General features: G+C 36.8%; 3 non-coding genes and 1 pseudogene across 3 annotated transcripts; all 4 read left to right on the top strand.

The window, feature by feature from the left end:
• Window positions 1-7,372, top strand: part of LOC138927278 (large subunit ribosomal RNA) — a 7,477-nt pseudogene extending 105 nt beyond the window's left edge.
• Window positions 7,373-13,061: 5,689 nt separating this feature from the next.
• On the top strand, window positions 13,062-15,056 carry LOC138927280 (small subunit ribosomal RNA). The gene has a single exon (XR_011443801.1). It is a non-coding gene; the product is annotated as a small subunit ribosomal RNA (ribosomal RNA).
• Window positions 15,057-15,763: 707 nt separating this feature from the next.
• Window positions 15,764-15,942, top strand: LOC138927275 (5.8S ribosomal RNA). Its single transcript, XR_011443797.1, has one exon. It is a non-coding gene; the product is annotated as a 5.8S ribosomal RNA (ribosomal RNA).
• Window positions 15,943-16,260: 318 nt separating this feature from the next.
• Window positions 16,261-20,210, top strand: LOC138927277 (large subunit ribosomal RNA). Its single transcript, XR_011443799.1, has one exon. It is a non-coding gene; the product is annotated as a large subunit ribosomal RNA (ribosomal RNA).
• Window positions 20,211-20,768: the final 558 nt, after the last annotated feature.

Below are 20,768 nucleotides of genomic sequence, written 5' to 3'. Positions count from 1 at the left end.
AGTTCAGCACTAAGTCACTTTGTCTATATGGCAAATGTGAGATGCAGTGTATGGAGCGTCAATATTCTAGTATGAGAAATTAACGATTTAAGTCCTTCTTAAATGAGGCCATTTACCCATAGAGGGTGCCAGGCCCGTATAACGTTAATGATTACTAGATGATGTTTCCAAAGAGTCGTGTTGCTTGATAGTGCAGCACTAAGTGGGTGGTAAACTCCATCTAAAACTAAATATAACCATGAGACCGATAGTAAACAAGTACCGTGAGGGAAAGTTGAAAAGAACTCTGAATAGAGAGTTAAATAGTACGTGAAACTGCTTAGAGGTTAAGCCCGATGAACCTGAATATCCATTATGGAAAATTCATCATTAAAGTTATAATATTTAAATAATATTATAGAAATAGTGTGCATTTTTTCCATATAAGGACATTGTAATCTATTAACATATATAATTTATCATAAAATATGACTTATAGTTTATTCAAATTATTATGCTTGCATTTTAACATAGGATAAATGTCATTAATTTGATAAAGTGTTGATAGATTAATAAGAATACAGTGCGTTAATTTTTCGGAATTATATAATGGCATAATTATCATTGATTTTTGTGTTTATTATATGCACTTGTATGATTAACAATGCGAAAGATTCAGGATACCTTCGGGACCCGTCTTGAAACACGGACCAAGGAGTCTAACATATGTGCAAGTTATTGGGATATAAACCTAATAGCGTAATTAACTTGACTATTAATGGGATTAGTTTTTTAACTATTTTATAGTTAATTAACACAATCCCGGGGCGTTCTATATAGTTATGTATAATAATATTTATATTATTTATGCCTCTAACTGGAACGTACCTTGAGCAGATATGCTGTGACCCGAAAGATGGTGAACTATACTTGATCAGGTTGAAGTCAGGGGAAACCCTGATGGAAGACCGAAACAGTTCTGACGTGCAAATCGATTGTCAGAATTGAGTATAGGGGCGAAAGACCAATCGAACCATCTAGTAGCTGGTTCCTTCCGAAGTTTCCCTCAGGATAGCTGGTGCATTTTAATGTTATATAAAATAATCTTATCTGGTAAAGCGAATGATTAGAGGCCTTAGGGTCGAAACGATCTTAACCTATTCTCAAACTTTAAATGGGTAAGAACCTTAACTTTCTTGATATGAAGTTTAAGGTTATGATATAATGTGCCCAGTGGGCCACTTTTGGTAAGCAGAACTGGCGCTGTGGGATGAACCAAACGTAATGTTACGGTGCCCAAATTAACAACTCATGCAGAAACCATGAAAGGCGTTGGTTGCTTAAAACAGCAGGACGGTGATCATGGAAGTCGAAATCCGCTAAGGAGTGTGTAACAACTCACCTGCCGAAGCAACTAGCCCTTAAAATGGATGGCGCTTAAGTTGTATACCTATACATTACCGCTAAAGTAGATGATTTATATTACTTGTAATATAAATTTTGAAACTTTAGTGAGTAGGAAGGTACAATGGTATGCGTAGAAGTGTTTGGCGTAAGCCTGCATGGAGCTGCTATTGGTACAGATCTTGGTGGTAGTAGCAAATAATCGAATGAGACCTTGGAGGACTGAAGTGGAGAAGGGTTTCGTGTGAACAGTGGTTGATCACGAGTTAGTCGGTCCTAAGTTCAAGGCGAAAGCCGAAAATTTTCAAGTAAAAATAAATATTACAATTATTGTGAAAATTATATACTTGAATAATTTTGAACGAAAGGGAATACGGTTCCAATTCCGTAACCTGTTGAGTATCCGTTTGTTATTAAATATGGGCCTCGTGCTCATCCTGGCAACAGGAACGACCATAAAGAAGCCGTCGAGAGATATCGGAAGAGTTTTCTTTTCTGTTTTATAGTCGTACTACCATGGAAGTCTTTCGCAGAGAGATATGGTAGATGGGCTAGAAGAGCATGACATATACTGTTGTGTCGATATTTTCTCCTCGGACCTTGAAAATTTATGGTGGGGATACGCAAACTTCTCAACAGGCCGTACCAATATCCGCAGCTGGTCTCCAAGGTGAAGAGTCTCTAGTCGATAGAATAATGTAGGTAAGGGAAGTCGGCAAATTAGATCCGTAACTTCGGGATAAGGATTGGCTCTGAAGATTGAGATAGTCGGGCTTGATTGGGAAACAATAATATGGTTTATGTGCTCGTTCTGGGTAAATAGAGTTATAATCATTTATGGTTGTAACTTGTTCCCCGGATAGTTTAGTTACGTATCCAATTGTGGAACTTTCTTGCTAAAATTTTTAAGAATACTAGTTGGGTCAAACCAATTAGTTCTTATTAATTATAACGATTATCAATTAACAATCAATTCAGAACTGGCACGGACTTGGGGAATCCGACTGTCTAATTAAAACAAAGCATTGTGATGGCCCTAGCGGGTGTTGACACAATGTGATTTCTGCCCAGTGCTCTGAATGTCAAAGTGAAGAAATTCAAGTAAGCGCGGGAGAATTGGAGAATTTGGAGAATTGGATTTGATCGCGTAGAGTGGGTGCAATTCCGTAACTCGTAAATCATACGATCAAGTCAAGTCGACTCAAAACCTCCTCGTGGTATTCTCTGGGTACTAGCTTTTGCTGGTAGCTGATTTGAGCGGCGGAGGGGTCCCTGGGGTTACCAGCCCCTTGGACCCCTTAAAAACATATTGGTGCAGAAACTAACAACGAGCCTCGGATAATTGATGATATATTAGGAAGAGGAGAGTCCACGGCTACTAGTCTGGATGCTAGCAACCAGTATGAACGTGGTGCAGCGGTTAACCTTTCAGGTCGGGTGCCCTGCACGATATGTGGAATGTCGTTCAACTCCAAGAGGGGTTTGGGCGTCCACATGTCACATCGACACAAAGACGAACTTGATACACAACGTCTTCGTGTTGATAAAAAAGCGAGGTGGTCAGAGGAAGAAACGTTGATGATGGCGAGAAAGGAGGTCGAGCTTGCAGCAAGTGGTATTCGACATCTAAATAAAAAGCTAGCGGAAATTTTTACACACCGCAGTTCCGATGCAATTTCTTCATATCGGAAGAGGGGTGAATATAAGGCAAAACTGGAACAGATAAGAGGGCAATCTGTTCCCACCCCAGAAGCATTAGAGTCGAATACCTCACAGCGCCGCCCTAGTAATAGCGAGCAAAACCGACGAATATCAACATCATCTTCGGGACCAATCAGACCACACGAACAGACGAACAGCGAAATCCTCAGGGTACTACAGGGCTATGCCCCAGTAGTATGCGATTCCCGGTGGAGAGCCGAGGTCCTGCAAACTATCGTAGATAATGCGCAGGTCTCGGGACAGGAAACCACTCTCCAAAGTTTATCTTGCTATCTCATGGAAATTTTTCCGCCACGGAATGAACCGCACATTCTGACGAGGCCCCGAACGGAGCCTCGAAATATGAGACAGCGTAGAAGGCAGCAGTACGCTAGGGTTCAGCGTAACTGGGATAAACATCCGGGAAGATGCATAAAGTCCCTGCTGGAGGGCGCTGACGAGTCGGTGCAGCCACCCCAGGAAATTATGGAGCCATATTGGAGGCAGATAATGACCACGCCTAGCTCAAGCTCCATCGAACACGCCTCGTTCCACATGGAACATTCGTTGGAGAGAGTATGGTCCGCTGTGAACCAGCGCGATCTTAGGGCCCATAAGGTCAAATTATCAGGTTCTCCAGGCCCGGACGGGATTACTCCAAGAACTGCCAGGAGTATCCCCGATGGCATTATGCTACGCATAATGAACTTAATTCTCTGGTGTGGGAGACTTCCGTACTCCATCCGTCTGGCCAGAACCATCTTCATCCCGAAGATGGCGACGGCAAGTCGTCCGCAAGACTATCGTCCTATTTCAGTCCCCTCGGTTTTGGTTAGGCAACTAAATGCCATTTTGGCAGCCCGGTTGATTAGTGCAGTCAACTGGGATTCGCGTCAGCGAGGGTTCCTACCGACCGATGGGTGTGCTGACAATACGACGATTGTTGATTTAGTTCTAAGGGAACATCATAAGCGATTTAAATCGTGCTACATCGGGACCCTCGATGTTAGTAAAGCCTTTGATGCGGTAGCTCACAAAGCGGTCTACAACACATTGGCTTCGTATGGTGCCCCACAAGGACTAATCAACTACATACGGAATTCGTACGAGGGCGGCGGCACAATGCTAACTGGGAACGGGTGGGTTTCAAGGGAGTTCATTCCTGCAAGAGGCGTCAAGCAGGGTGACCCTTTGTCTCCCATACTATTTAATCTGGTCATTGACCGGTTACTTAGGTCCTTACCCAGTGAGATTGGTGCCAAAGTCGGAAACGCTATGACAAATGCGGCTGCGTTCGCAGATGATATAGTCCTTTTTGCGGAAACTCCGATGGGCCTTCAGAAATTGTTGGACACCACAGTTGGCTTTCTCTCCTCTGTGGGCCTCACCCTTAACACTGACAAGTGTTTCACTGTCAGCATAAAGGGGCAAGCCAAGCAAAAGTGTACTGTCGTGGAACGGCGGAGCTTTTTGATTGGTGAGCGCGAGGTTCCTTCACTGAAGCGCACTGACGAGTGGAAGTATTTAGGGATTAAATTCACTGCGGATGGGCGGGTCCGGTACAATCCAGCTGAGGAGTTGCAACCGAAGCTGTTGAGATTGACTCGGGCCCCCCTGAAGCCACAACAGAAGTTATTTGCCCTTCGGACTGTCCTTATCCCACAACTCTATCACAAGCTGACCCTTGGGAGTGTGACGATAGGCGTTCTGAAGAAATTTGACACATTGGTTCGATATACCGCACGGAAGTGGTTGAGGCTTCCGGTAGACGTACCAACTTCTTTTTTCCATGCCCCCCACAGAAGTGGGGGTCTCGGGTTACCATCGTTGAGATGGATAGCACCGATGCTTCGTTTGAAGCGATTGAGCAGTATAAAATGGCCTCACCTCGAGCAATCCGAGGTAGCCAGCTCTTTCGTGGAAGACGAAATGCGGAGGGCCCGGGATAGGCTTCAGGCTGGAAGTCAAGAGTTGTTAACCCGTCTACAGGTAGATTCGTACTTGGCAAATAGGTTGCACATGTCTGTTGATGGTGGCGGGCTCCGTGAAGCAGAGCGTTTTGCTCCGCAACACGGATGGGTTGTCCAACCCACGCGTTTGCTAACAGGAAGGGAATATACAGAAGGAATCAAACTGCGGATAAATGCCCTACCCTCAAGGTCTCGTACCACGAGGGGAAGGCACGAATTGGGAAGACGGTGCCGTGCAGGATGTGATGCTCCCGAAACAACAAACCACATCTTGCAGCAATGCTATCGTACTCATGGGAGGAGGGTAGCTAGGCACGACGGCGTAGTAAATCTAATCAAGCGGGGACTTGAGAGGAAAGGCTGCGTCGTTCATGTTGAACCAAGTCTGCAGGGAGAGACCGGATTGAATAAACCCGACCTGGTAGCTATCCGACAAAATCACATTTATGTGATTGACGCGCAGGTAGTGACCGACGGACATTCTCTCGACCAAGCGCATCAGCGCAAAGTCGAGAAGTACGAGACACCGGACATACGGACGAATTTGCGGAGACTTTTCGGCTCGCAACATGTTGTTGAGTTCCATTCCGCCACTGTGAACTGGAGAGGAATATGGAGCGGTCAGTCGGTAAAACGGCTGATTGCTTCAGACCTCCTCAGCACTAGTGATAGTCATATCATTAGTGTCCGGGTAATCAGTGGTGGTCTCTGGAGTTGGCGACAATTTATGTATCTGTCGGGATACACGCGTGATTGGACTTAGTCATGCATCACGTTCATATTAAAAGCTTGCTGCCGTAGCATAACATCTAAAAACGGCATAAAATTCGCTTAAAAACGAGGCGGTTTTTTTAGTACGTAGGCGTCTTCTGGGTCGTATGAACCCACAAGATGAATCGTGCATGCACACTCTTATTGGCTAAATAACATCATAACCTGAGTGTGTATCTTTTGAAGATTTTTACGATCCTTAGCGAACAAAAAAAAAAAAAAAAAAAAAATAGCCAAATGCCTCGTCATCTAATTAGTGACGCGCATGAATGGATTAACGAGATTCCTTCTGTCCCTATCTACTATCTAGCGAAACCACAGCCAAGGGAACGGGCTTGGAATAATTAGCGGGGAAAGAAGACCCTTTTGAGCTTGACTCTAATCTGGCAGTGTAAGGAGACATAAGAGGTGTAGAATAAGTGGGAGATATTAGACTTCGGTTTGGTATCGACAATGAAATACCACTACTCTTATTGTTTCCTTACTTACTTGATTAAATGGAACGTGTATCATTTCCTAGCCATTATACGGATATATTTATTATATCTTATGGTATTGGGTTTTGATGCAAGCTTCTTGATCAAAGTATCACGAGTTTGTTATATAATCGCAAACAAATTCTTTAATGAGAGATGCATTCATGTATTATCGATTTGAAAATTTGGTATAACTCCAATTACTCAGGTATGATCCAATTCAAGGACATTGCCAGGTAGGGAGTTTGACTGGGGCGGTACATCTCTCAAATAATAACGGAGGTGTCCCAAGGCCAGCTCAGTGCGGACAGAAACCACACATAGAGCAAAAGGGCAAATGCTGACTTGATCTCGGTGTTCAGTACACACAGGGACAGCAAAAGCTCGGCCTATCGATCCTTTTGGTTTAAAGAGTTTTTAACAAGAGGTGTCAGAAAAGTTACCATAGGGATAACTGGCTTGTGGCGGCCAAGCGTTCATAGCGACGTCGCTTTTTGATCCTTCGATGTCGGCTCTTCCTATCATTGTGAAGCAAAATTCACCAAGCGTTGGATTGTTCACCCATGCAAGGGAACGTGAGCTGGGTTTAGACCGTCGTGAGACAGGTTAGTTTTACCCTACTAATGACAAAACGTTGTTGCGACAGCATTCCTGCGTAGTACGAGAGGAACCGCAGGTACGGACCAATGGCACAATACTTGTTCGAGCGAACAGTGGTATGACGCTACGTCCGTTGGATTATGCCTGAACGCCTCTAAGGTCGTATCCGTGCTGGACTGCAATGATAAATAAGGGGCAATTTGCATTGTATGGCTTCTAAACCATTTAAAGTTTATTATTTATATTTTAAACGACAATGGATGTGATGCCAATGTAATTTGTAACATAGTAAATTGGGAGGATCTTTGATCACCTGATGCCATGCTAGTTACATATGAAAACATTATTTAATACAATGACAAAGCCTAGAATCAATTGTAAACGACTTTTGTAACGGGCAAGGTGTTGTAAGTGGTTGAGCAGCTGCCATACTGCGATCCACTGAAGCTTATCCTTTGCTTGATGATTCGAAATATAAAAAAAATGTAAATATGCATGTGTAAATATGTATATTTAGTATAAAAAATCTTTATATGCTATATCTAAGAAAGCATATAAGGATTTATCACGGGTTGTCCACGTTTCCCTACTAATTGTGGCCTACTAACTGTTTCGTCATCTTATTAGTGACGTGAAAAATGAAAATAATATTTTTCATTTATATTGTTATAAGTCTTAAACCTTAAGACGGCGGGAGTTGAATTACTTTCGTTTAGGTAGCCAAATGCCTCGTCATCTTATTAGTGACGTGAAAAATGAAAATAATATTTTTCATTTATATTGTTATAAGTCTTAAACCTTATAACGGCGGAAGATGAATTACTTTCTTTTAGGTAGCCAAATGCCTCGTCATCTTATTAGTGACGTGAAAAATGAAAATAATATTTTTCATTTATATTGTTATAAGTCTTAAACTTTAAGACGGCGGGAGTTGAATTACTTTCGCATAGGTAGCCAAATGCCTCGTCATCTTATTAGTGACGCGCATGATTCAATTCAAGAGATTCCTTCTGTCCCTATTTAAAACCTCACGGATATTAAAAATATTAAACATATATTGTTATAAGTCTTAAACCTTAAGACGGCGGGAGTTGAATTACTTTCGCATAGGTAGCCAAATGCCTCGTCATCTTATTAGTGACGCGCATGATTCAATTCAAGAGATTCCTTCTGTCCCTATTTAAAACCTCACGGATATTAAAAATATTAAACATATATTGTTATAAGTCTTAAACCTTAAGACGGCGGGAGTTGAATTACTTTCGCATAGGTAGCCAAATGCCTCGTCATCTTATTAGTGACGTGAAAAATGAAAATAATATTTTTCATTTATATTGTTATAAGTCTTAAACTTTAAGACGGCGGGAGTTGAATTACTTTCGCATAGGTAGCCAAATGCCTCGTCATCTTATTAGTGACGTGAAAAATGAAAATAATATTTTTCATTTATATTGTTATAAGTCTTAAACCTTATAACGGCGGAAGATGAATTACTTTCGTTTAGGTAGCCAAATGCCTCGTCATCTTAATAGTGACGTGAAAAATGAAAATAATATTTTTCATTTATATTGTTATAAGTCTTAAACTTTAAGACGGCGGGAGTTGAATTACTTTCGCATAGGTAGCCAAATGCCTCGTCATCTTATTAGTGACGTGAAAAATGAAAATAATATTTTTCATTTATATTGTTATAAGTCTTAAACCTTATAACGGCGGAAGATGAATTACTTTCGTTTAGGTAGCCAAATGCCTCGTCATCTTATTAGTGACGTGAAAAATGAAAATAATATTTTTCATTTATATTGTTATAAGTCTTAAACTTTAAGACGGCGGGAGTTGAATTACTTTCGCATAGGTAGCCAAATGCCTTGTCATCTTATTAGTGACGCGCATGATTCAATTCAAGAGATTCCTTCTGTCCCTATTTAAAACCTCACGGATATTAAAAATATTAAACATATATTGTTATAAGTCTTAAACCTTAAGACGGCGGGAGTTGAATTACTTTCGCATAGGTAGCCAAATGCCTCGTCATCTTATTAGTGACGCGCATGATTCAATTCAAGAGATTCCTTCTGTCCCTATTTAAAACCTCACGGATATTAAAAATATTAAACATATATTGTTATAAGTCTTAAACCTTAAGACGGCGGGAGTTGAATTACTTTCGCATAGGTAGCCAAATGCCTCGTCATCTTATTAGTGACGCGCATGATTCAATTCAAGAGATTCCTTCTGTCCCTATTTAAAACCTCACGGATATTAAAAATATTAAACATATATTGTTATAAGTCTTAAACCTTAAGACGGCGGGAGTTGAATTACTTTCGCATAGGTAGCCAAATGCCTTGTCATCTTATTAGTGACGCGCATGATTCAATTCAAGAGATTCCTTCTGTCCCTATTTAAAACCTCACGGATATTAAAAATATTAAACATATATTGTTATAAGTCTTAAACCTTAAGACGGCGGGAGTTGAATTACTTTCGCATAGGTAGCCAAATGCCTCGTCATCTTATTAGTGACGCGCATGATTCAATTCAAGAGATTCCTTCTGTCCCTATTTAAAACCTCACGGATATTAAAAATATTAAACATATATTGTTATAAGTCTTAAACCTTAAGACGGCGGGAGTTGAATTACTTTCGCATAGGTAGCCAAATGCCTCGTCATCTTATTAGTGACGCGCATGATTCAATTCAAGAGATTCCTTCTGTCCCTATTTAAAACCTCACGGATATTAAAAATATTAAACATATATTGTTATAAGTCTTAAACCTTAAGACGGCGGGAGTTGAATTACTTTCGCATAGGTAGCCAAATGCCTCGTCATCTTATTAGTGACGCGCATGATTCAATTCAAGAGATTCCTTCTGTCCCTATTTAAAACCTCACGGATATTAAAAATATTAAACATATATTGTTATAAGTCTTAAACCTTAAGACGGCGGGAGTTGAATTACTTTCGCATAGGTAGCCAAATGCCTCGTCATCTTATTAGTGACGCGCATGATTCAATTCAAGAGATTCCTTCTGTCCCTATTTAAAAACTCACGAATATTAAAAATATTAAAAATATTTTCATATGGATATGCAATCGTATGGATATCCAAATATGTGTGGGAAAGTCGTACTTCCTATACGATAAATGACCGGATTGACGAAACCGTGTTCAAAAAGGTATATAGGGTAGGTGGTGTTCGGCCTACCAATATAATATTAAAATAATATTATATTAAACAGAAGATCGCCAGTATTAATATATAAGCATATGGTTATGAATACATATGCATATAACATATATGAAAATATATGAATATATAAAAAAAAATATATATGAATATGAAAATATTTATATGTATATGGAATATATGGTAGGTGATGATGTTAGCCTACCATATAATATATAATATAATAATTTAATTATATTATATTAAATATGGAAATATTAAAAATATATTAAAAATATTAAAAATATTTTCATATGGATATGCAATCGTATGGATATCCAAATATGTGTGGGAAAGTCATACTTCCCATACAATAAATGACCGGATTGACGAAACCGTGTTCAAAAAGGTATATAGGGTAGGTGGTGTTCAGCCTGCCAATATAATATTAAAATAATATTATATTAAACAGAAGACCGCCAGTATTAATATATGAGCATATGGTTATGAATACATATGCATATAACATATATGAAAATATATGAATATAAAAAAATATATATGGATATGAAAATATTTATATGTATATGAAATATATGGTAGGTGATGAGGATAGCCTACCATATAATATATAATATAATAATTTAATTATATTATATTAAATATGGAAATATTAAAAATATATTAAAAATATTAAAAATATTTTCATATGGATATGCAATCGTATGGATATCCAAATATGTGTGGGAAAGTCATACTTCCCATACAATAAATGACCGGATTGACGAAACCGTGTTCAAAAAGGTATATAGGGTAGGTGGTGTTCGGCCTACCAATATAATATTAAAATAATATTATATTAAACAGAAGACCGCCAGTATTAATATATGAGCATATGGTTATGAATACATATGCATATAACATATATGAAAATATATGAATATAAAAAAATATATATGGATATGAAAATATTTATATGTATATGAAATATATGGTAGGTGATGGTGATAGCCTACCATATAATATATAATATAATAATTTAATTATATTATATTAAATATGGAAATATTAAAAATATATTAAAAATATTAAAAATATTTTCATATGGATATGCAATCGTATGGATATCCAAATATGTGTGGGAAAGTCATACTTCCCATACAATAAATGACCGGATTGACGAAACCGTGTTCAAAAAGGTATATAGGGTAGGTGGTGTTCGGCCTACCAATATAATATTAAAATAATATTATATTAAACAGAAGACCGCCAGTATTAATATATAAGCATATGGTTATGAATACATATGCATATAACATATATGAAAATATATGAATATAAAAAAATATATATGGATATGAAAATATTTATATGTATATGAAATATATGGTAGGTGATGGTGATAGCCTACCATATAATATATAATATAATAATTTAATTATATTATATTAAATATGGAAATATTAAAAATATATTAAAAATTTTAAAAATATTTTCATATGGATATGCAATCGTATGGATATCCAAATATGTGTGGGAAAGTCATACTTCCCATACAATAAATGACCGGATTGACGAAACCGTGTTCAAAAAGGTATATAGGGTAGGTGGTGTTCAGCCTGCCAATATAATATTAAAATAATATTATATTAAACAGAAGACCGCCAGTATTAATATATGAGCATATGGTTATGAATACATATGCATATAACATATATGAAAATATATGAATATAAAAAAATATATATGGATATGAAAATATTTATATGTATATGAAATATATGGTAGGTGATGGGGATAGCCTACCATATAATATATAATATAATAATATTTATTATATTATAATAAATATGGAAATATTAAATTATTTTCATATGGATATGGATATGGATATGGATATGGATATACATATTCATATGGATATACTAAAATATACTGAAATATACCGATGAGTATATTTAGGTGAGGGTAAAAAGGCAAATAAATACCCAGCTTGACGAAAGTGTGTTCAAAAAGGTATATAGGGTAGGTGGTGTCGTCCTACCAATATAGTATATTATTTATATTATATGAATATACTAAAATACCGATGAGTATTTTTAGGTGAGGGAAAGAAGGCAAATAAATACCCAGCTTGACGAAAGTGTGGTCAAAAAGGTATATATGGTAGGTGGTGTAAGCCTATCTATATAATATAACATACTATATTATATATTATATATACACTATATTGTATACTTAGATAATATCGTTGAAGCGTCTACGTCTTATTATAAATTATAATTTGACAAGTTTCCAATTATTATCGTTAATTTCTGGTTCTAGGCAAATAAAAATTTCTTTTTATTATATCCTAGTAAGTATATGGAATTAAATTTAATTTCATATACGTATATGATAATAGTAGTAATATTATTATTATTATTATTGTATAAATAAATATGAATAAACTATATATATGAAAATATATAAATATATGAAAATTAAAAAGTGCTTAGTTTTATATCATATAAAACTAGACTTTTATATACAAAGAAAATAAATTTTAAATTTATTATCAAAATACATATGCGATAATTTTATTATAAAATTAAGCAAATATATATATGTGAATATATACAAATTGTTGTATGTGAAAATATAAAGATATTTTAGAATTAAATATATGCATAATATTGTATTTTATTAAAAAAAATATTAAAGAAGGCTTATATAAATAAAAAGACCGCCCGCTCATATAAATACCCTAACACAAACGAGGGTTTAAGAAAAAGCCATGAAAAAAATATACCCTGAGGTGTATGCGTTGGGCACCCGAGGGATATATTATAAATATATATATATATATATATTTTAATAAATGAACGAATATTGAATGCCATATAATAATTGGCCAAATTCGTTAATATTTTAATTTATACAAATATTTGCAATATTTATTTTCTATATATCAATATGAAAATGAAATATATCAAAGATATAAACATTATTCTGGTTGATCCTGCCAGTAGTTATATGCTTGTCTCAAAGATTAAGCCATGCATGTCTAAGTACACACGCATTAAAAGTGAAACCGCAAAAGGCTCATTATATCAGTTATGGTTCCTTAGATCGTTAACAGTTACTTGGATAACTGTGGTAATTCTAGAGCTAATACATGCAATTAAAACATGAACCTTATGGGACATGTGCTTTTATTAGGCTAAAACCAAGCGATCGCAAGATCGTTATATTGGTTGAACTCTAGATAACATGCAGATCGTATGGTCTTGTACCGACGACAGATCTTTCAAATGTCTGCCCTATCAACTTTTGATGGTAGTATCTAGGACTACCATGGTTGCAACGGGTAACGGGGAATCAGGGTTCGATTCCGGAGAGGGAGCCTGAGAAACGGCTACCACATCTAAGGAAGGCAGCAGGCGCGTAAATTACCCACTCCCAGCTCGGGGAGGTAGTGACGAAAAATAACAATACAGGACTCATATCCGAGGCCCTGTAATTGGAATGAGTACACTTTAAATCCTTTAACAAGGACCAATTGGAGGGCAAGTCTGGTGCCAGCAGCCGCGGTAATTCCAGCTCCAATAGCGTATATTAAAGTTGTTGCGGTTAAAACGTTCGTAGTTGAACTTGTGCTTCATACGGGTAGTACAACATACAATTGTAGTTAGTACTATACCTTTATGTATGTAAGCGTATTACCGGTGGAGTTCTTATATATGTTTAAATACTTGTATTTTTTCATATGTTCCTCCTATTTAAAAACCTGCATTAGTGCTCTTAAACGAGTGTTATTGTGGGCCGGTACAATTACTTTGAACAAATTAGAGTGCTTAAAGCAGGCTTCAAATGCCTGAATATTCTGTGCATGGGATAATGAAATAAGACCTCTGTTCTGCTTTCATTGGTTTTCAGATCAAGAGGTAATGATTAATAGAAGCAGTTTGGGGGCATTAGTATTACGACGCGAGAGGTGAAATTCTTGGACCGTCGTAAGACTAACTTAAGCGAAAGCATTTGCCAAAGATGTTTTCATTAATCAAGAACGAAAGTTAGAGGTTCGAAGGCGATCAGATACCGCCCTAGTTCTAACCATAAACGATGCCAGCTAGCAATTGGGTGTAGCTACTTTTATGGCTCTCTCAGTCGCTTCCCGGGAAACCAAAGCTTTTGGGCTCCGGGGGAAGTATGGTTGCAAAGCTGAAACTTAAAGGAATTGACGGAAGGGCACCACCAGGAGTGGAGCCTGCGGCTTAATTTGACTCAACACGGGAAAACTTACCAGGTCCGAACATAAGTGTGTAAGACAGATTGATAGCTCTTTCTCGAATCTATGGGTGGTGGTGCATGGCCGTTCTTAGTTCGTGGAGTGATTTGTCTGGTTAATTCCGATAACGAACGAGACTCAAATATATTAAATAGATATCTTCAGGATTATGGTGTTGAAGCTTATATAGCCTTCATTCATGGTAGCAGTAAAATGTTTATTGTGTTTGAATGTGTTTATATAAGTGGAGCCGTACCTGTTGGTTTGTCCCATTATAAGGATACTAGCTTCTTAAATGGACAAATTGCGTCTAGCAATAATGAGATTGAGCAATAACAGGTCTGTGATGCCCTTAGATGTCCTGGGCTGCACGCGCGCTACAATGAAAGTATCAACGTGTATTTCCTAGACCGAGAGGTCCGGGTAAACCGCTGAACCACTTTCATGCTTGGGATTGTGAACTGAAACTGTTCACATGAACTTGGAATTCCTAGTAAGTGTGAGTCATTAACTCGCATTGATTACGTCCCTGCCCTTTGTGCACACCGCCCGTCGCTACTACCGATTGAATTATTTAGTGAGGTCTCCGGACGTGATCACTGTGACGCCTTGTGTGTTACGGTTGTTTCGCAGAAGTTGACCGAACTTGATTATTTAGAGGAAGTAAAAGTCGTAACAAGGTTTCCGTAGGTGAACCTGCGGAAGGATCATTATTGAATGAATCTTATCCGTTATTAAAATATTTATTATATATAAATATATAAATAAAAATTACCCAAAAATAAAAGACATATATATTATATTGAATATATAGACCATTTGTTGTCTTCAATATAAATTGCGTGTATATTTAATTAATATACATGCGTTGCGTGATGTATTGTTCATATTAAATTATGCGCATACATTGATAAATGCAACACCTAAAATATACATTGTTGTACCTGATATACAGGTTAATGCTTTATATAATATTAAAACAATATAAATTATATTTATATTGATTATATAAAACTAAGACATTTCGCAACAATTATTTTAGGTATATCAAAAAATTAAACATATTTTATATGTTTAAATATAGACGAATGTATTGAATATAAATTGCGTGTATATTTAATTAATATACATGCGTTGCGTGATGTATTGTTCATATTAAATTATGCGCATACATTGATAAATGCAACACCTAAAATATACATTGTTGTACCTGATATACAGGTTAATGCTTTATATAATATTAAAACAATATAAATTATATTTATATTGATTATATAAAACTAAGACATTTCGCAACAATTATTTTAGGTATAAAAATAACTTTATTGAAGGAATTGATATATGCCAGTTAAATGGTGTATTTTTAATTTCTTTCAATAAAAACATAATTGACGAATTGTATATTTATATATATTTATAAAACTCTAAGCGGTGGATCACTCGGCTCATGGGTCGATGAAGAACGCAGCAAACTGTGCGTCATCGTGTGAACTGCAGGACACATGAACATCGACATTTTGAACGCATATCGCAGTCCATGCTGTTATGTACTTTAATTAATTTTATAGTGCTGCTTGGACTACATATGGTTGAGGGTTGTAAGACTATGCTAATAAAGTTGCTTATTATTATATATTTTTATAATGATATGCATATGGTATATTATTGGATATATTTATATATTCATAATATTAAATATAAAAGCAATTATCTCAAATATTTATAAAAGAAAAAATGAAGATATACAATTCTTTCTTTTTTCAATTCAAATAATACTGAGAAATGTCTAGCATAAAAAAAATTAAATTTTTTTTAACTAGAATTGTCTCTTATTTAAAGATGCGAAAATTGAAAATATATCAAATATATTGTTCTTCATAGAGATATATTGTTTATATATATATACATTGCTTTATACAACCTCAACTCATATGGGACTACCCCCTGAATTTAAGCATATTAATTAGGGGAGGAAAAGAAACTAACAAGGATTTTCTTAGTAGCGGCGAGCGAAAAGAAATCAGTTCAGCACTAAGTCACTTTGTCTATATGGCAAATGTGAGATGCAGTGTATGGAGCGTCAATATTCTAGTATGAGAAATTAACGATTTAAGTCCTTCTTAAATGAGGCCATTTACCCATAGAGGGTGCCAGGCCCGTATAACGTTAATGATTACTAGATGATGTTTCCAAAGAGTCGTGTTGCTTGATAGTGCAGCACTAAGTGGGTGGTAAACTCCATCTAAAACTAAATATAACCATGAGACCGATAGTAAACAAGTACCGTGAGGGAAAGTTGAAAAGAACTCTGAATAGAGAGTTAAATAGTACGTGAAACTGCTTAGAGGTTAAGCCCGATGAACCTGAATATCCATTATGGAAAATTCATCATTAAAGTTATAATATTTAAATAATATTATAGAAATAGTGTGCATTTTTTCCATATAAGGACATTGTAATCTATTAACATATATAATTTATCATAAAATATGACTTATAGTTTATTCAAATTATTATGCTTGCATTTTAACATAGGATAAATGTCATTAATTTGATAAAGTGTTGATAGATTAATAAGAATACAGTGCGTTAATTTTTCGGAATTATATAATGGCATAATTATCATTGATTTTTGTGTTTATTATATGCACTTGTATGATTAACAATGCGAAAGATTCAGGATACCTTCGGGACCCGTCTTGAAACACGGACCAAGGAGTCTAACATATGTGCAAGTTATTGGGATATAAACCTAATAGCGTAATTAACTTGACTATTAATGGGATTAGTTTTTTAACTATTTTATAGTTAATTAACACAATCCCGGGGCGTTCTATATAGTTATGTATAATAATATTTATATTATTTATGCCTCTAACTGGAACGTACCTTGAGCAGATATGCTGTGACCCGAAAGATGGTGAACTATACTTGATCAGGTTGAAGTCAGGGGAAACCCTGATGGAAGACCGAAACAGTTCTGACGTGCAAATCGATTGTCAGAATTGAGTATAGGGGCGAAAGACCAATCGAACCATCTAGTAGCTGGTTCCTTCCGAAGTTTCCCTCAGGATAGCTGGTGCATTTTAATGTTATATAAAATAATCTTATCTGGTAAAGCGAATGATTAGAGGCCTTAGGGTCGAAACGATCTTAACCTATTCTCAAACTTTAAATGGGTAAGAACCTTAACTTTCTTGATATGAAGTTTAAGGTTATGATATAATGTGCCCAGTGGGCCACTTTTGGTAAGCAGAACTGGCGCTGTGGGATGAACCAAACGTAATGTTACGGTGCCCAAATTAACAACTCATGCAGAAACCATGAAAGGCGTTGGTTGCTTAAAACAGCAGGACGGTGATCATGGAAGTCGAAATCCGCTAAGGAGTGTGTAACAACTCACCTGCCGAAGCAACTAGCCCTTAAAATGGATGGCGCTTAAGTTGTATACCTATACATTACCGCTAAAGTAGATGATTTATATTACTTGTAATATAAATTTTGAAACTTTAGTGAGTAGGAAGGTACAATGGTATGCGTAGAAGTGTTTGGCGTAAGCCTGCATGGAGCTGCTATTGGTACAGATCTTGGTGGTAGTAGCAAATAATCGAATGAGACCTTGGAGGACTGAAGTGGAGAAGGGTTTCGTGTGAACAGTGGTTGATCACGAGTTAGTCGGTCCTAAGTTCAAGGCGAAAGCCGAAAATTTTCAAGTAAAAATAAATATTACAATTATTGTGAAAATTATATACTTGAATAATTTTGAACGAAAGGGAATACGGTTCCAATTCCGTAACCTGTTGAGTATCCGTTTGTTATTAAATATGGGCCTCGTGCTCATCCTGGCAACAGGAACGACCATAAAGAAGCCGTCGAGAGATATCGGAAGAGTTTTCTTTTCTGTTTTATAGTCGTACTACCATGGAAGTCTTTCGCAGAGAGATATGGTAGATGGGCTAGAAGAGCATGACATATACTGTTGTGTCGATATTTTCTCCTCGGACCTTGAAAATTTATGGTGGGGATACGCAAACTTCTCAACAGGCCGTACCAATATCCGCAGCTGGTCTCCAAGGTGAAGAGTCTCTAGTCGATAGAATAATGTAGGTAAGGGAAGTCGGCAAATTAGATCCGTAACTTCGGGATAAGGATTGGCTCTGAAGATTGAGATAGTCGGGCTTGATTGGGAAACAATAATATGGTTTATGTGCTCGTTCTGGGTAAATAGAGTTATAATCATTTATGGTTGTAACTTGTTCCCCGGATAGTTTAGTTACGTATCCAATTGTGGAACTTTCTTGCTAAAATTTTTAAGAATACTAGTTGGGTCAAACCAATTAGTTCTTATTAATTATAACGATTATCAATTAACAATCAATTCAGAACTGGCACGGACTTGGGGAATCCGACTGTCTAATTAAAACAAAGCATTGTGATGGCCCTAGCGGGTGTTGACACAATGTGATTTCTGCCCAGTGCTCTGAATGTCAAAGTGAAGAAATTCAAGTAAGCGCGGGTCAACGGCGGGAGTAACTATGACTCTCTTAAGGTAGCCAAATGCCTCGTCATCTAATTAGTGACGCGCATGAATGGATTAACGAGATTCCTTCTGTCCCTATCTACTATCTAGCGAAACCACAGCCAAGGGAACGGGCTTGGAATAATTAGCGGGGAAAGAAGACCCTTTTGAGCTTGACTCTAATCTGGCAGTGTAAGGAGACATAAGAGGTGTAGAATAAGTGGGAGATATTAGACTTCGGTTTGGTATCGACAATGAAATACCACTACTCTTATTGTTTCCTTACTTACTTGATTAAATGGAACGTGTATCATTTCCTAGCCATTATACGGATATATTTATTATATCTTATGGTATTGGGTTTTGATGCAAGCTTCTTGATCAAAGTATCACGAGTTTGTTATATAATCGCAAACAAATTCTTTAATGAGAGATGCATTCATGTATTATCGATTTGAAAATTTGGTATAACTCCAATTACTCAGGTATGATCCAATTCAAGGACATTGCCAGGTAGGGAGTTTGACTGGGGCGGTACATCTCTCAAATAATAACGGAGGTGTCCCAAGGCCAGCTCAGTGCGGACAGAAACCACACATAGAGCAAAAGGGCAAATGCTGACTTGATCTCGGTGTTCAGTACACACAGGGACAGCAAAAGCTCGGCCTATCGATCCTTTTGGTTTAAAGAGTTTTTAACAAGAGGTGTCAGAAAAGTTACCATAGGGATAACTGGCTTGTGGCGGCCAAGCGTTCATAGCGACGTCGCTTTTTGATCCTTCGATGTCGGCTCTTCCTATCATTGTGAAGCAAAATTCACCAAGCGTTGGATTGTTCACCCATGCAAGGGAACGTGAGCTGGGTTTAGACCGTCGTGAGACAGGTTAGTTTTACCCTACTAATGACAAAACGTTGTTGCGACAGCATTCCTGCGTAGTACGAGAGGAACCGCAGGTACGGACCAATGGCACAATACTTGTTCGAGCGAACAGTGGTATGACGCTACGTCCGTTGGATTATGCCTGAACGCCTCTAAGGTCGTATCCGTGCTGGACTGCAATGATAAATAAGGGGCAATTTGCATTGTATGGCTTCTAAACCATTTAAAGTTTATTATTTATATTTTAAACGACAATGGATGTGATGCCAATGTAATTTGTAACATAGTAAATTGGGAGGATCTTTGATCACCTGATGCCATGCTAGTTACATATGAAAACATTATTTAATACAATGACAAAGCCTAGAATCAATTGTAAACGACTTTTGTAACGGGCAAGGTGTTGTAAGTGGTTGAGCAGCTGCCATACTGCGATCCACTGAAGCTTATCCTTTGCTTGATGATTCGAAATATAAAAAAAATGTAAATATGCATGTGTAAATATGTATATTTAGTATAAAAAATCTTTATATGCTATATCTAAGAAAGCATATAAGGATTTATCACGGGTTGTCCACGTTTCCCTACTAATTGTGGCCTACTAACTGTTTCGTCATCTTATTAGTGACGTGAAAAATGAAAATAATATTTTTCATTTATATTGTTATAAGTCTTAAACCTTAAGACGGCGGGAGTTGAATTACTTTCGTTTAGGTAGCCAAATGCCTCGTCATCTTATTAGTGACGTGAAAAATGAAAATAATATTTTTCATTTATATTGTTATAAGTCTTAAACCTTATAACGGCGGAAGATGAATTACTTTCTTTTAGGTAGCCAAATGCCTCGTCATCTTATTAGTGACGTGAAAAATGAAAATAATATTTTTCATTTATATTGTTATAAGTCTTAAACTTTAAGACGGCGGGAGTTGAATTACTTTCGCATAGGTAGCCAAATGCCTCGTCATCTTATTAGTGACGCGCATGATTCAATTCAAGAGATTCCTTCTGTCCCTATTTAAAACCT

The sequence above is a fragment of the Drosophila bipectinata genome, unplaced genomic scaffold, assembly GCF_030179905.1.
Source record: "Drosophila bipectinata strain 14024-0381.07 unplaced genomic scaffold, DbipHiC1v2 scaffold_211, whole genome shotgun sequence".
Classification (NCBI taxonomy): Eukaryota; Metazoa; Arthropoda; class Insecta; order Diptera; family Drosophilidae; genus Drosophila; species Drosophila bipectinata.
Note: the sequence above shows the minus strand (reverse complement) of the source record. Positions and strands in the feature narration are given on the sequence as shown.